This window comes from Sus scrofa, chromosome 14 (assembly GCF_000003025.6).
Source record: "Sus scrofa isolate TJ Tabasco breed Duroc chromosome 14, Sscrofa11.1, whole genome shotgun sequence".
In the NCBI taxonomy this organism is placed as follows: Eukaryota; Metazoa; Chordata; class Mammalia; order Artiodactyla; family Suidae; genus Sus; species Sus scrofa.
Window position 1 is genome coordinate 107,271,097 of NC_010456.5, and position 15,554 is coordinate 107,286,650.

General features: G+C 40.5%; 1 protein-coding gene across 1 annotated transcript in view; it reads left to right on the top strand.

The window, feature by feature from the left end:
* Window positions 1-15,554, top strand: part of ENTPD1 (ectonucleoside triphosphate diphosphohydrolase 1) — a 127,378-nt gene that overhangs the window by 7,551 nt on the left and 104,273 nt on the right. The gene's annotated exons all lie outside the window — the stretch shown is intronic.

Sequence of the window (15,554 nt, forward strand, 5' to 3'; positions counted from 1 at the left end):
AAAAAATTCTTTAGCTGTTAGTATATTTGGTATTTGTTTTTTTTTTTTTTTTTTTTTTTTTTTGGTCTTTTCCTTTTTTTAGGGCTGCACCTGAAGCATGTGGAGGTCCCCAGGCTAGGGGTTGAATCAGAGCTATAGCTGTTGTCCTGTGCTAGAGCTACAGCAATACCAGGTTTGAGCAGTGTCTGCGACCTATACCACAGACAGACCCTTAATCCACTGATAGAGACCAAGGATCGAACCCAAATCCTCATGGATGCTAGTTGGATTCGTAAACCACTGAGCCATGACAGGAACTCCTAGCTGTTACTATTAATAGTAAGTATTGTGCTAATTAGACACTAACTACTGTTCCTAAAAAGAAACTCACTTATGATGTTATTCTTTTCCTTAATATATCTCCTTCTTTTTCCTTTTTCTTTTTTAAAATTTTATTTATTTATTTTGCTTTTTAGGGCCACACCTGCAGCATATAGAAGTTCCCAGGCGAGGGGCCCATTTGGAGCTACAGCTGCCAGCCTATGCCACAGCCACAGCAATGTGGGATCCAAGCTGCATCTGCAACCTATACCACAGCTCATGGCAACGCCAGATCCTTAACCTACTAAGCAAGGCCAGGGATCAAACCCACATCCTCATGGATTCTAGCCAGATTCTTTTTTTTCATTATTATTACTCAATGAATTTTATTACACTTAAAGTTGTGCAATGATCATCACAACCAAATTTTATAGCATTGCCATCCCAAACCCTCAGTGCATCCCCCCACCCCCCAACCTGTCTCATTTGGAAACCATAAGTTTTTCAAAGTCTGTGAGTCAGTATCTGTTCTGCAAAGAAGTTCATTGTGTCCTTTTTTTAGATTCCACATAGCATTTGATGTTGGTGTCTCACTGTCTGACTGTCTAGTCAGATTCTTAACCCGCTGAGCACAGCAGGAATTCCTCTACTTCTTTTCTTTTCCATTCTTTTCATTTTTACTTTTCTTCCTCATTTTATCCTTTGGAAACTGTCTGTAGTCCCACCTTTTCTCCAGTCTGAATATAAGTTTCACTCAATAAAAAAGACTGATAATTGCTGACCACACACCCATTCTCCCTGCTCTCAAATGATAGAACCCCAGTATTTAACTGAGCACAATGTAGCGAACAGATGACATTTCCCAGTCTCCTTTGCAGTGAGTTGGGGTTATGCATAATTCTGATCAATGGGATATACATTAAAGAATTGATGGGACTTTAGAGAAATCTCTTGAGAAATGCAGGCTGTTCCTCCTTTTCCTCCCTTCTCCATCCTACTGCTTAAATTTTGAGTGAAATGGCTAAATCTTGAGCAGTCATTTTGGAACATGAGAAGACATGTAAGCAAAGGTAGGCAGCAAAATGGAAGAAACCTGGATCCCTGACAACTGTGGAAACTTTATAATGTTTGCCCTGAACTTCCTACCTCTGGATTTTCATATGTAAGGAAAATAATTTTGTAAAAGAGACCAGATATTTAAATCATAACAGGAGTTCCCATGGTGGCTCAGAGGAAATGAATCTGACTAGGAACCATGAGGACATGGGTTTGATCCCTGGCCTCGCTCAGTGGGTTAAGGATCTGGTGTGGCCCGGAGCTGTGGTGTAGGTCGCAGACGTGGCTCGGATCTGATGTTGCTGTGGCTGTGGTGTAGCCCAGCAGCTACAGCTCAGATTCAACTCCTAGCCTGGGAACCTCCATATGCCTCGGATGTGGCCCTAAAAAGACATATATCATAACATACTTTAGTGGCTTACCCATATTTACATAATAACTAGAACTCTCAAAGACTTATTCACATGATTACTTTAAATATGCTTATTTAAATTAGAATTTCTACTAGAAACTAAAGTAGAATTTAAACTAGAATCTGTTATTGTCTTTTGTCATTCAATTTGTGATCTTCCTGGTTATAGAGATGGTATATTTTTGGTCAAAACCTGGACATTTTGGGAGTTCCCATCGTGGCGCAGTGGTTAACAAATCCCACTAGGAACCATGGGGTTGCGGGTTCGATCCCTGACCTTGCTCAGCGGGTTAAGGATCCGGCGTTGCTGTGAGCTGTGGAGTAGGTTGCAGACACGGCTTGGATCCCGTGTTGCTGTGGCTCTGGTGTAGGCTGGTGGCTACAGCTCCGATTCGACCCCTAGCCTGGGAACCTCCATGTGCCACAGGAGCAGCCTTAGAAAAGGCAAAAAAAGATAGGAAAAAAAAAAAAAACCTGGACATTTTGGATATTATGTTAGGAGACTCTGTATCTTAATTAAATGCTGTCTTAGCTTCCCCTGACATTACTCTGGCGTTGGAGGGGGTGTGCTGCCCCATTACTACCAGGTAGCAATGAAAGTCCTGGTTCCCTACTCAGCCCCCAGTGACACCCCAGGAAGCAGCTCTGCTTGTTACTGCTGGGTGGGGATGGGAGCCAGCTTCCTCCAAGTCTGGGATCTATAAGGCAAAAAGAAATCCCAGGGAACTCACCACTGTGTCATTTTTAGGGTCACTAGGTCCCTAGCCAATCTGCCACCTTCTTTCCATCTTTTAGAATCTTATTATAATACGTATAATCCAAAGTTTTTGGTTGTAGTTAGCCAACAGGAATATGGAAAAATATATTTATTCCACGTTCCTGGAAGCAGATTCTTGTTTTGTTGCAGAGATGTGTTGCTGAATCTCTCTTGGTGTCATAACCAGAAGTCACTCTTTCTACTTTTGTCTCTTAAACATTTTTCCTTCCCTCCACTTTTACAGTTTCTATCACTAGCTTAAATAATAATTATCCTCAGGAATCTTAGTGGATTATGTAAAAAAATTTTTAAAAAGCGAAATAGGAATTCCTGTTGTTGCACAGTGGAAACAAATCTAATTAGTATCCATTCGGATGCAGATTTGATCCCCAGCCTTGCTCAGTGGGTTCTGGATCTGACGTTGCCATGTGCTGTGGTGTAGGTCACAGATGTAGCTGGGATCCCCTGATGCTGTGGCTGTGGCATAGGCTGGCAGCTGCAGCCCCAGTTCAGCCCGTAGCCTGGGAACTTCCATATACAGTAGGTGGGGCCCTAAAAAGCAAAAAAAAAAAAAAAAAAAAAAAAAAAGAGTGAAATATAATTGTATTGAAAACATTCTAGTTTTCTAATGGTGTATAACACCATAACAAACTTTTGTGGCATAAGATGACAACTACTTTATTATCACCGTGGATTCTCTGGGTCAGGAATTTAGACAGGGTACAGCAGAGGTGGCTTATCTCTGGTTCATAATGTCTGAAGTATTAGGGGGCAAGACTCAGATAGCTGGGAGTGAATTTACTGGCTGATGTCCAGTATCATCTGTAGGTTTTGTCACTTATATGTCTGATGCCTGGGCTGGGAATACTTGAAGGCTGGGCTTAGTTGCGCCTTTTAACTGGAGAGTCTATATATGATCTCTTCTTGTGGCTCAGGCTTCCTCACAGTATGGCAGCCTCAGGATAGTTGGACTTTTTAAATGTTGGCTCAGGGCTTCAGGAGTGAGTGTTCTAGTGAACAAGGCAGAACCTGAATGGCCTTTTTTGATCTAGCCTTAAAAGCCAGTTCAAGCCTCCTGAGAGTACTATATGGACAACTCCCCCCAACTTCTCTGTGGAAAGTATATATAAAAAAAATTAGGGGCAGCTTTTAAACTGCCCAAATGTGTACAAGCTTTGAATGTCTTTTATAGAAAAAGTGTAAAGTAAATATAAAAAAGTTTTACAATGTCTTCAAGGAATTATTTTTATTTTATTATATACAAAATTATGTGCTAAGTTCAAATGTGAAGCATGATGGTAATGACTCAAAATTTTAATTAAATTTATTTAAATACAGTTGCAAGTTTTAACTGTTTTTGAAATTTAATTCATTATTATAAAATATTTCTATAAACCTAAAGCTATTTGTAATTGTGGTTACCAATGTGAAGAATAGGTGTGTTTTGTATATGATATTTAGATTTCTATATATACAAATTTAGGATATTATTAATTGTTTAATATTGCAAGTTGTTCATCAAATGCCATTTTTAACTGTTGTAAAAACTGCTGAATTGTGAATGTTGGATAAAGAGTTCAAGAAAAAGAACACTCTGCTCCGTTGGCAAATATGTTACTATTCAAGAATCTATTGTGGCCATAATGTTTGAGAGGAAAGACTTGGTGAGCTTATTTTTTTTCTTCCCTAATTATTTCTCCAACTCAAATACTTCTCACGCTCTGAAGCATTGTGCACCTCTGACGTCTGCAGGGCCACAGTCCTCAATTTGGACAGCAGTCTTCATTCCTGAACACAGGGCAGTGTGGCAGGTATCTCTGTTGTCTCAGTGGTATAAATCACAGCAGCGGATGTGTTGGATTGTGAGGTGCCCAGTGACAGAAGTGCCCAAGTGATTTTTACAAAATTCATCATTTGTGATTTTCTGGTTTATGGGTCCCTCTAAGGTGCAGGGCTAGGGCAGGGGCCCCTTGCCTGGCTTTGAAGGTGTTGCCACTTCTCTGGGAGCGTGAACTTTCAAACACTTACTGCTAGCTCTAGTTCAGAGTTTATAATCCAGGGAGTTTCCAAGAATATGAAGTTCCTTCAACAGTTTTCCACAGTAAATTATGCCCCAGCTCAGGTTCAGAAATTGAAGGGATGCCAGTTTGTCCCATAATGCGAAGCTCTAACATCTGGAGATGTGATCACACTTGGTACTCCACAGCGTTTCCTGATATTTAGGGAGAAGTCATACCTTTGGTACGTTGAATTTTCTTATTTGAGGGGAAAAAGGACTCATTGAATCAAGCAATAGTCTTGTATCAGTGAGCCTAGACAGCCTCCAAAATGTAAGACCTCTGTCTGTATTTATTCTCTAAAAATTTTTTCTCCATAGCTGAGAATTGTCATCAGATTTCAGTTGAGAGATGACCTCAAGGTCTCTCTGCCCCTTCTTTGCAAGTTGTCTAGGAATTTTCTGCAGATAATATGTGTGCAGTTCATACTTAACGATCCTAAGGATTTCTTTTGACTAATATCCACTTCTTTGGAAAAGAACTCACTGTCTAGTCCGCCACAGAACTCAAAATGTGTTGTGGGGAGAGCATAATCTCTCTACCCCTTGGTTCCCATTTATTGCTCAGATCAATATTTATAATTCATATCAATATCAATACTTATAATTCATTTAAGTACATGCATCTTCTTTTTTAAACCTAGAAATGATTATCTATTGTTACTTTTCTTATGGCTATTTATAACTAGTTGTGGGGTAAAATAACTTGTCCAGAGTTGAAGAATCTAAGATATCCACAGGCAGGAGTTCCTATTGTGGCGCAGCAGAAACGAATCCAACTAGTATCCCTGAGGAGGCAGGTTTGATCCCTGACTTCGCTTAGTGGGCCAGGGATCCGTGAGCTATGGTGTAGACTGGCAGCTCTAGCTCTGATTCGACCCCTAGGCTGGGAACTTTCAAATGCTGTGGGTGAGGCCCTAAAAAAAAGCAAAAAAAAAAAAAAAAAAAGGTATCTGTAGGCAGGCAGGTAGTAAAGGTATTTTAATTTTGATTAAGGCTCTCTTAACAGCATTCTAAGAATAACACCCAGGTAATATCCATCTGTTTGATTACTCCTAGCAGTCTGATGCCAAAACCCAAACCAATATGTATTTTCCACATTTGAAGTAACAGCTGTGTAAATATCAGAGTATTCACATAAACATTCTGTGTAAATTAAATTATTTGAATACCCCTTCCATCCAAAAAATGTTTTAAAAATCATAGTGTATTATTGTTGGTTTAGGTATTACAAATTGGAACAATCTAGCAAGTTTAGGAATATAAAAGTAATAGCTTATTACATGGAAAATGGTTTATCCTTTCATAGAGATTTTTTAAAAAGTAATTTCCTTTAACCTTACTGGGAGGAGGGTCTAGGCAAAAACTTTCTTTCCTGGAGTTGTTAGCCCTGAGCTGCTATATCTGTTATGTTTTTCAGGAGGGCAGTGGCTGTTTCCTCAAGATGGTGTTATAATGGAGTATTGCAGTGTTCCTTATGTGAAGCAAAGAGATAACAGCCAGAAACGTGATTAAAATAGAGTTAACTTTTTAAGGAAAAGGGCAAAGCCTTTTCCTTCCCTCTGCTTTTAAATTTTCCTGTACCCACCCACCGTAAGGACTTGAAACAATAGACTCGGCAAAAGACTATCTTTATGTTCACTTTTTTTTAAAGTGTTCACTCATTATAAAATGTCTTATTTTGTTTCCTTAATGACTTTATCTCCACCTTCCTCTACCTTGTTGTGGATGCATAAGAACGATCAAATGTTATTTTCCTAGTAGCGGTACATTTAAAAACAATCTCCTCTCCCCGAGGTTCTTTCTTCCTCCCTCTAAACTTTAGGCCAGCCAAATGAGTTACTACTCTAGTTGGGATCTTAAGGCAGTAACAGTGTGATAACTCCAAAGGAAACACCAGCTTTTGTTTCATGAGTTTCTCTGAGTTAATTATATCTTGATTCCTGATTTGTAACAAGGCAGAAACTCTGAGATCTCCATTAAGGAACCATATTGTAACTTTATTCATTCCTTGGATTGGTGATTGCACATTGAAAATGTTCTCCCCAGTACTTACTATAATCTGATAGTTCCTCCATCATTAGGCTTATTTTCTACCTTAAAAGAAAAGTGAAAACAAGTAGTTGGCATTCCCGTCGTGGTGCAGCGGAAACAATCTGACTAGGAACCATGAGGTTGAGGGTTTGATCCCTGGCCTCGCTCAGTGGGTTAAGGATCTGGCATTGCTGTGAGCTGTGGTGTAGGTCGCAGACACGGCTCTGATCCCAAGTTGCTGTGGCTGTGGTGTAGGCTGGCAGCTGTAGCTCGGATTGGACCCCTAGCCTGGGAACCTCCATGTGCTGAGGGTGCGGCCCTAAAAAGACAAAAGACAAAAAAAAAAAAAAAAAAAAAAGGATTTGAATGTAGATTTCTTTGGTGGGAGATAGTGGTAAGAAAATAATTGTAGGAGTTCCCGTCGTGGCGCAGTGGTTAACGAATCCGACTAGGAATCATGAGGTTGCTGGTTCGGTCCCTGCGCTTGCTCAGTGGGTTAAGGATCCAGCATTGCCATGAGCTGTGGTGTAGGTTGCAGACGCGGCTCGGATCCCGAGTTGCTGTGGCCCTGGCGTAGGCCGGAGACTACAGCTCCAATTCGCCCCCTAGCCTGGGAACCTCCATATGCCACGGGAGCGGCCCAAGAAATAGCAAAAAGACAAAAAAAAAAAAAAAAAAAAAAGAGAGAAAATAATTGTAAGTACAACATGCCTTATCTCATTAACAAATTTCGTGGCGGTAGGTAGGCAAATGTCTTCCTAATTGAAAAAACACAGTGAAATAAAATAGTGGCGTTTCCTTCCTAAATGTGTTTAAAAGCAATATTGCTTCTCATCCATCTGGAACAGTGAGGATATACTAGCACCTCATTGTTTTTATAACCCTTTTAATTATAGGGTATTTTATATTCTTCTACTTTGCATAATAGCTTTATGAGGTCAATAGGATCTTGCTCTTTTTATGAGGATGAGGAAACAGCTGGAGGTGCTAAATGACTTGCTCAAGTGGCATCATTCAAATTAATAGAGCCAGAACTAGAACTTAAGAACTTAAGTCTCCTCTCATTTTCTTTGTTTTTGGGGCTGCACCCACATCATATGGAGATTCCCAGGTTAGGGGTCGAATTGGAGCTGTAGAGGTCAGCCTACACCACAGCCACAGCAGTGCTGGATCTGAGCTGCATCTGTGACTTACACCACAGCTCACAGCAACGCCAGAACCTTAACCCACTGTGCAAGGCCAAGGATCAACCTGAGTCCTCATGGATACTAGTTGGGTTTGTTAACTGCTGAGCCACAACAGGAACTCCTCTTCTGCCATTTTCCTAGCGCTCTCTCTGCTGCTTGGACTCACAGGGAAATTTTTTACCCCCATTTTCATCCCCATTTCCTCTCCCCTAGGTGGGGACAACTCTGAGCCATGTTCTTCAGCATCTCCTAGAGGTCCCTCCTGAGACCGCGCCCCATTGCACTTGGTAGTGATCTGCTAATCAATGCACAATGTATTGGCCTCCTTCCCTGCTCTGTTGTTGCCAAAGTATCAGCTACCTCTGTACACCAATGCCGAACAGAAACATGGAGACAGAGTTGGAGGAAACAGAAAAAGTAGCTTCAATTGCCAAGCAAAGAGGGAATCCAGCAGGCTAATGCCTCGAGGAGCAGGTAGTGAGGAGTCTTACAGTGTTCAAGGGGCAGGGTGCAATCAGTTCTGGACATTTTCCTGATTGGTTGATAGTGAGGTAATTGGGAGTCAGCATCATCAACCTTCTGGTTCCAACCAGCCTGGGGTCTACATGTTTGTGGGCAGCATACAGTTAACTTCTTCCACCCCTTGGGGCCTTAGCACCTGCAAAACAGCTCCAAGGACATGGCTCAGAATATTATCTACAGTCCTTGAGGAAGAATTAAAGGTCCTTGACTTTGTTGAATGGCTAAACTATTATTGTTTTGTCTTCCTTGACTGTTTTCCTTTTTCTCTCTGTTTTCTCACTTTCCTGATTAAAGTAATTCTTTGACTAAAGTTTTTCTATAGACAAAAGGCAGGCAGAACACGCAAGTGGGGGGTTTATTCTGGCATGGCCTCATAATCCTGCTTATTTACGCTGTCTCACTTACCCACACCCTTCCAGTGCCTCTGGGATTGCTTTTCTATAAACTGCTTGTGCTGAAATCCTACCTTGGGGATCTGATTCTGGGGGATCCCAATTCAATGCAGAAGCCAAAGTTCTTGCCAGGCAACTGTCTTTTATAACCATATCTTACTCCATTCCAGGAATCTCTTCCTTCCTCTCCCTGCCCCTTCAGGCCAAGTGTAGTCATGGATACCCATTGTTGCTAGCACCAGAGTGATTCACCGGCTCTTGTACACACAGCTGTGAGATAGGCTGGGCAATGTAATCTTTATGCTGGGTGGCTAAACAGTGGATGTTCTTTTAGATTGGAAGAAAATGAGAATAGAAGGAAGGAAAATCAAACAGTCCCTTCAGAGGCAAACTTCAAATTCTGCCGGAGTCCAGCTCCAGCAGCCAGGGTACCCCTCTGGGGATGGACAATGTCGGGGAAGCACACGGAGACAGCCTCTTTGTCCCTTCTTTCAGGGTGCTGGTCTGCTCAAATTTTATTAGCATAGGTAACAGTTTATATAGACAGCTTAATTGTAACTTACATCACAGTGCTTAGGTCATGTTTTCAAAGGTTAAATTTTAGACTACATGGTACAGTAGATATACATTGTTCTAAGAATTTTAATTAAAACTAACAAATTCAATGCATCATGTGTAATTACAATGGGTACAAAACATCATGTGGAAAAAACATTATATGAAAATAAGGAATTCGGTATAAAACGTCTTGTGGTTACTCTTAGCAGGCGCCACCCGTTATTGTTTTAAGCTAATCTTTAACACCTAGAAAGGTCACAAGCACAAGAATTTAACATTTACAAAAACTCATTTTTTAGATTAAAGCTTGAGGTACTAACTTCAAGGCATTATGGTCAGGGGACAGTATGAGAAAATATTTTTTATATCAGAGCAACTTAATTTCATAAAACTTAAAAGCCCCCTACAAAACTTATTAAAAGCAAGATTATTATCTTTTCCATCAAGAATAATGTGTGTCTAACCTATTCTAACCTATTGTACACTCCACAATGACCTAACTCTAAAACTTATTCTTACTCGTAACAAACCAATGAACACTTTGTTTTTGCTTACATTAGATCTGAATAGGGGGAATTTCACCAAGGTGAAACTCTTATTATTTTATTACTGTTCCATTTTTTGTTGTTCCAATTTTATTGAATCACAAAACAATATAGAAAAATAACAAAGAATAACAAACAAATAACAGAAAAGGCTGAGTAATAAGTAAATAACAGAAAAGACTGAATTTTCCAAGAAGCAATTTTTATTCTTGCACTATTGTGCAAAGCCTTCATTTTGTTATTGTTGCCGTTGTTGTCGGGTTAGCAGGTGAGCCTCATTATTTTTAGAACTTGCCCTCGGAACTGTGCCGCCAGGTAAGTCCTTTTCCCTATTTCTAAACCTGCCCTCGGAACTGTGCCGGTGGGTAGGCTTTTTCTCCTCGGTTAGGAACCCTGCCTTCGGAACTGTGCCGTCAGGCTAGTTCCCTTCCTTGGCCTCCTGTATCTCCTCGGCTCCCCGCAAAATTCTAGAATTTTTTTGAGATATATTGTGAGACAATTAAATGACAGCAACACTGATCAGGCCAACAGTGATTATAATGCAGTTACCACCGTAATGTCAATGAAAGCATCAGGGTTATGTAGGGGATGCCCTTCAGGACAGTTGCTGTTTGAGAAGAGCTGGTTCTGCCCTGGCTGTGCTCTTCTTGGAGGCAGAGTTCTTGGAATTCCTCTGTGGTCCTATCTGGTGACGTGCTAACCTCATACTTCTTTTTTTGTTTTTTGTTTTTTCTTTTTTTCCTCTTTCGGCCGCCACATTATGGAAGTTCCTGGGCCAGAGATCTAATAGGAGACACAGCTGTGACCTATGCCACAGCTGCAACAACACCGGATCCTTAACCCACTGTGCCACAGTGGGAACGCCTCATACTTATTAATTATAGCAAAGCTGCTCCACACTCAGCTGCCTGATGTGCTCCGTTTCATGCCTCAGGCATTGCTGTGACAGTATTCATATTCAGTTACAGCAAAAATTTTAAAAATTATAAACATCAGTAAAAATTGGGAGGGACTTCTAGGAGGGATTTGAATTCCTGTGTGCAGTGGTTGAGAATCCCCATGTTAGGTATTTTAGAGGATATGAGTAATAAACTGTCCCTTCCCTCTGGGACTCTGAGTCTAGTAGTGCTAGAGGGTGGAGTGAGGATTGAAGGAAAAGTTGGAGTGGGAAGAAATGATAATACCAGTGTAATTGGCAGGATAATTTGTTAAGGTGTTAGTTATTGTGGGTTCCCAATGATATTCTAGCTTGTTGAAATTGCCCAAGGTGCCCAGAAGCAATAGAGTAATAAGGAAGCGATAAGGGGTACCTTTGAGGGCCGGGAAAGAATGGAACTTCTTGAGTACTGGGAAGGGGGTAGAGTTGGAGGGCCATGAGGAGTGGGCACCCTTGCTTGTTCTGTGGTTGTGTCTTGGTCAGTAGGATGGCCATATGGTGCCTTAGGGAGGCTCTGCTCTAGGTACCAATGCTTCCAGTAGAGGTCAAGCCCCCTCTCCAGTCCTCCTCCATCCCTATTTAGCTCTGGAACAGAAAGCCTGTCACATTGCAAGGTTAGACAGTGAGAATATCAGAAGGGATCAAAGTAAGTGAGAGATTAGAAGTCCTTCCCTACTTTCTGATACATGCACTCTGAGATTGTGGTGTAGACCAGGAAGGTAAAGGAACTCCAGTAATGATTGTGATGGACTTTCTGGCCGGCTCAGAGGGAACTGAGATGGATTTAAGTTGATATAAAGAAAATAAAGTTGGCCGAATTTCTTGGATACCTAAGCATGGTGGTTTAAGATTGGATCTGCTCCATGCATAAATAACTGAGACAAAAAGCAGAATATGAGAAGGGCGCTATGGGTGGCTAAGCTATGTAGCATAGCTGCAATAAATCATGGCAGATTATTTGCTGTTGGGGGCACTGCAGTCTTTTTTTCACAGCGCTTTTTTCTGGCCAGGCAGAAGAAGGAGGAACTAGAGGGCTGTCAAGTAGAGAAGGGGGAAGGAATTCTTTTCCTCACTGATTGTCTTCTAGCTTGCTCCCTTTTCATAACACAAAGCACGGTAACATAATTGAACATGTGGTAAATATTTATATATTAGTCAAGTAGAGAAGTATTACTTTCCGGTTATTTTTGCCGCTTTCCTCTAGTTGCATGTCATACTGGAGTATATTCTGTAAACTACATGTTGTCCATCCTCTGGATTATGGAGGCAGAAAAAACACCGTCTCATTGTAAGGCCTAGTGACGCACAGAGTGCAGGTTCTTGTGCTCCCCATCTCTCCCTCCCAGAGACACCTTTCTCAGCCAGCAGCTTTCTCTTTGCCATTGCAGAGCTTTGGAGCAGGGGTCCCTATGTAATTTCCATTTTTCGCGCAAGAAATTAAGGTGAAACTGTCTCGTGGGTAGGCTTAGAGACATTTTCTTTCTTTTTTTTCTTTCTTTCTTTTTTATCTTGTTAGGGCTGCACCCATGGCATATGGAGGTTCCCAGGCTAGGGGGTCTAGTCGGAGCTGTAGCTGCCAAGCCTGCGCCACAGCCACAGCAACATCAGATCTGAGCCACGTCTGCGACCTACACCACAGCTCATGACAAGGCTGGATCCTTAACCCACTGAGCGAGGCCAGGGGTCAAACCCGAAACATCATGGTTCTTAGTTGAATTTGTTTCCCGCTGAGCCACAACGGGAATGCCTAGAGACATTTTCTATATATAGTCCATATATCCTTAATTCTAAAACAGTTGATGAAAGTGGATTTTTAATGTTTTGAAATTAAGTATGTATCTTGCAATTAATATCAAAAGAAATCTGTTTCCAGGCAGAACTATAAATTAATCTGTGATTGTCATTGTGCACTAGTACACTCAGTGTTGTGTGGAAGGTATCTTTTCATCTGATCAATGACTCACATGAGAGGATTGTAACAGTGCTTAATGTAGGTGAATTTTAATTCTTGACTCTCAGTCAAGAACTATTTGGCTGAAATATTTTAAAGGTTACAATTCATGGGGGAAAAATGTAATTGTAATGTATACATGTAAGGATAACCTGACCCCCTTGCTGTACAGTGGGAAAATTTAAAAAAAATATTAAAAAAAAAAGGTTACAATTCAGCAAACCTAAGCTTTTTTTTTTTTTTTTAATATGTGAGATTGCCTATCATGTGCCAAGTAATGAATTTAAAAAACAGTAGAAATTGTCTTATACTTTGGACTATATCTGAAAGTTTCAGCTTTGGGAGAGATTTGTGTGACCAGTTCATGTGCTGAGAAGGTACTTACTTGAGAATAGTACATCTATTAAAAGTTTCTATATCAGACACAACCTAGAATAGATTTACAAGGAGATCCTGCTGAATAGCATTGAGAACTATGTCTAGATACCCATGTTGTAACAGAAGAAAGGGTGGGGGAAAAAACTGTAACTGCAATGTATACATCTAAGGATAACCTGACCCCCTTGCTGTAAGTGGGAAAATAAAAAAAAAAATTATAAAAAAAAAGTTTCTAGCTAATGTTTTCCCCTAAAATTTAAGCACATATGCAAAACACTGGACTAGGTGCTATGGGATATGGAAGGATGTGGATAGGGAGGAGAGAAAAGGAATTTGCCGCCAGACTCAAGAATTTGAAGTCAGACTCTAGGTCGTGTATCTGAGATAGATTACACTTGAAAAGAAGCTAACAATGCAAGGCATTAAGCAGGTGACAAGTTATTTGGCACTTAGAGAGGAGAATTATGCTGACAGAATTTGGAGGAGCTTGGAAGACTTTAAAGATTTAAGGTTTGAACTAGACCTTGAAGAATGAACTGGGATAACCAAGCTAAGATATAATCTCAAAAATCTGAAAATCACTTATCTTTGCCTACTCTATTTCTTCAGGCTCTGCTGGCCCTGAGTGGATGAAGGGCCTGATGTAAAGGAGCACAGGGTACCTGACTTTGGTCTTGTCTCCAGGGTTTATCACCCTGGCTGATCTCTGCAGAGGCAGAGGCATTAACAGCAACATGAGAGCTTCCTGCTGTAGACTGGCCTGGTATTGTGGGCTATTATTGCCTTCAGAAACTGGGTGTGCGAGCCACACTGTTAAGGTCTTGAGCATGAAAAGACCATGTGTTTTTTAGGAATTTCTCCTGCCTCCTAGGACCAACAATGTCCCGAATTAGAAGACAGAGATTTATGCCCTTTGCAATCTTGATTGCTTAGCAAGTGCAATTCAGGCACTTAGGGTCAGTTAAATATGGTGAATTTTTCTTAACTCCAACTTTTCTCCTTCTCAGAGCTACTTTAAGTTCTCTGGCAGTGTTCCCATATGAGGGTGGCCGTCTGGAGAAGCGTAGGCATGTTCCTTCCTTTATTATTTTTTTTGAATTCTGGAACCAGCCGTCACTACTCCCTTCCTGCCCTCCTCTGGCCCCAGAGTTTCTGACTTCTCTCCAGAGACACTTATTTGGAAACTTTTTGAACCAGTGGGAAATCAGCTTAGAAGCTTTTTTTCTTTGAGACCAATGGGAATATTATGTGTCATGGATGGAAAGATTTGAGTACTACCATTATCACATTGAGTCTATATAACAAGGCTGTTTCCGTGTCTTGGCACCCAGCCTGAGTTAACTTTGCTTTGCTGGATGTAGAGACAATGAATTCTGTTTGAACAAGAAATCATGTGCAACAAATGCTTTTGCAAAATCACATCTATTTAGCAGTTGCTTTAATAAAGATGTGCTTCAGCAAGTGGTTTTTGTACAACACGTGTTTAAACACTAAACAATGCTTAACAACATATTTTTAATAAACTTTTAATTTTATAATAGTTTTTGACTTATAGAAAAGTTGTAAAGATAGTACAAAAAGTTCTCATATATTCCATACCCACTTTCTCCTGTTGTTATCTTAAATTTGTGTGATAGATACACTTGCCATAATCAAAAAACATTATTAACCAAAGTCCACACTTTATTCACTTTCCTTAGTTTTTACTTAATGTTCCTTTTCTGACCCAGAATCCCATCTGGATCCTATATTACATGTAATCCTCGTATCTTCTTAGATTTTGCTTGGCTGTGAAATTTTCTCAGACTTAAGGAATCCTTGTTTTTGATGACCTTGACAGTTTTGAGAAATACCGTAGGTCAGGTATTTTGTAGAATGTTCCTCAGTTGGGATTTGTCTGATGTATTTCTCATCATACTGGGGTTATATGTTTTTTGGAGAACAACTATAGAGGTTTAGTGCCATTTTCATTGCATCATACCAACGATGTTCTGTCAAGATGACTTATCACTGTTGGTGTTGATCTTGATCACTTGGCTGAGGTAGTGTTTGTCAGGTTTCTTTACTGTAAAGCTATTCTTTCTTCCTTCCTTCCCATACTACAGTCTTTGGAAGGTGGTCACTATGTGCAGCCCACAATTGAGGAATGAGGAGTTACGCTTTACTTCCTAAAGGATGGAGTTTCTACATAAATTATTTGGAATTCTTCTATACAGGAGATTTGTCTATTCTCCTTGTCTATTTATTTATTCAGTAATTTACCTAGATCAGTATAGACTCAGGGATTTTTATTTTATACTTTGGGTTATTTTTAAATAGTATTTTATTCCCAGGTTTTTTCTCTATTGAGGGCTCTTACAGTTGTCTCCTGCGTCAAGTTTTTTAAGCCACATCTATGGCATGTGGCAGTTCCCAGACCGGGGATCAAACCCATACCATAGCAGTGACCTGAGCCACAGTACTGACAAT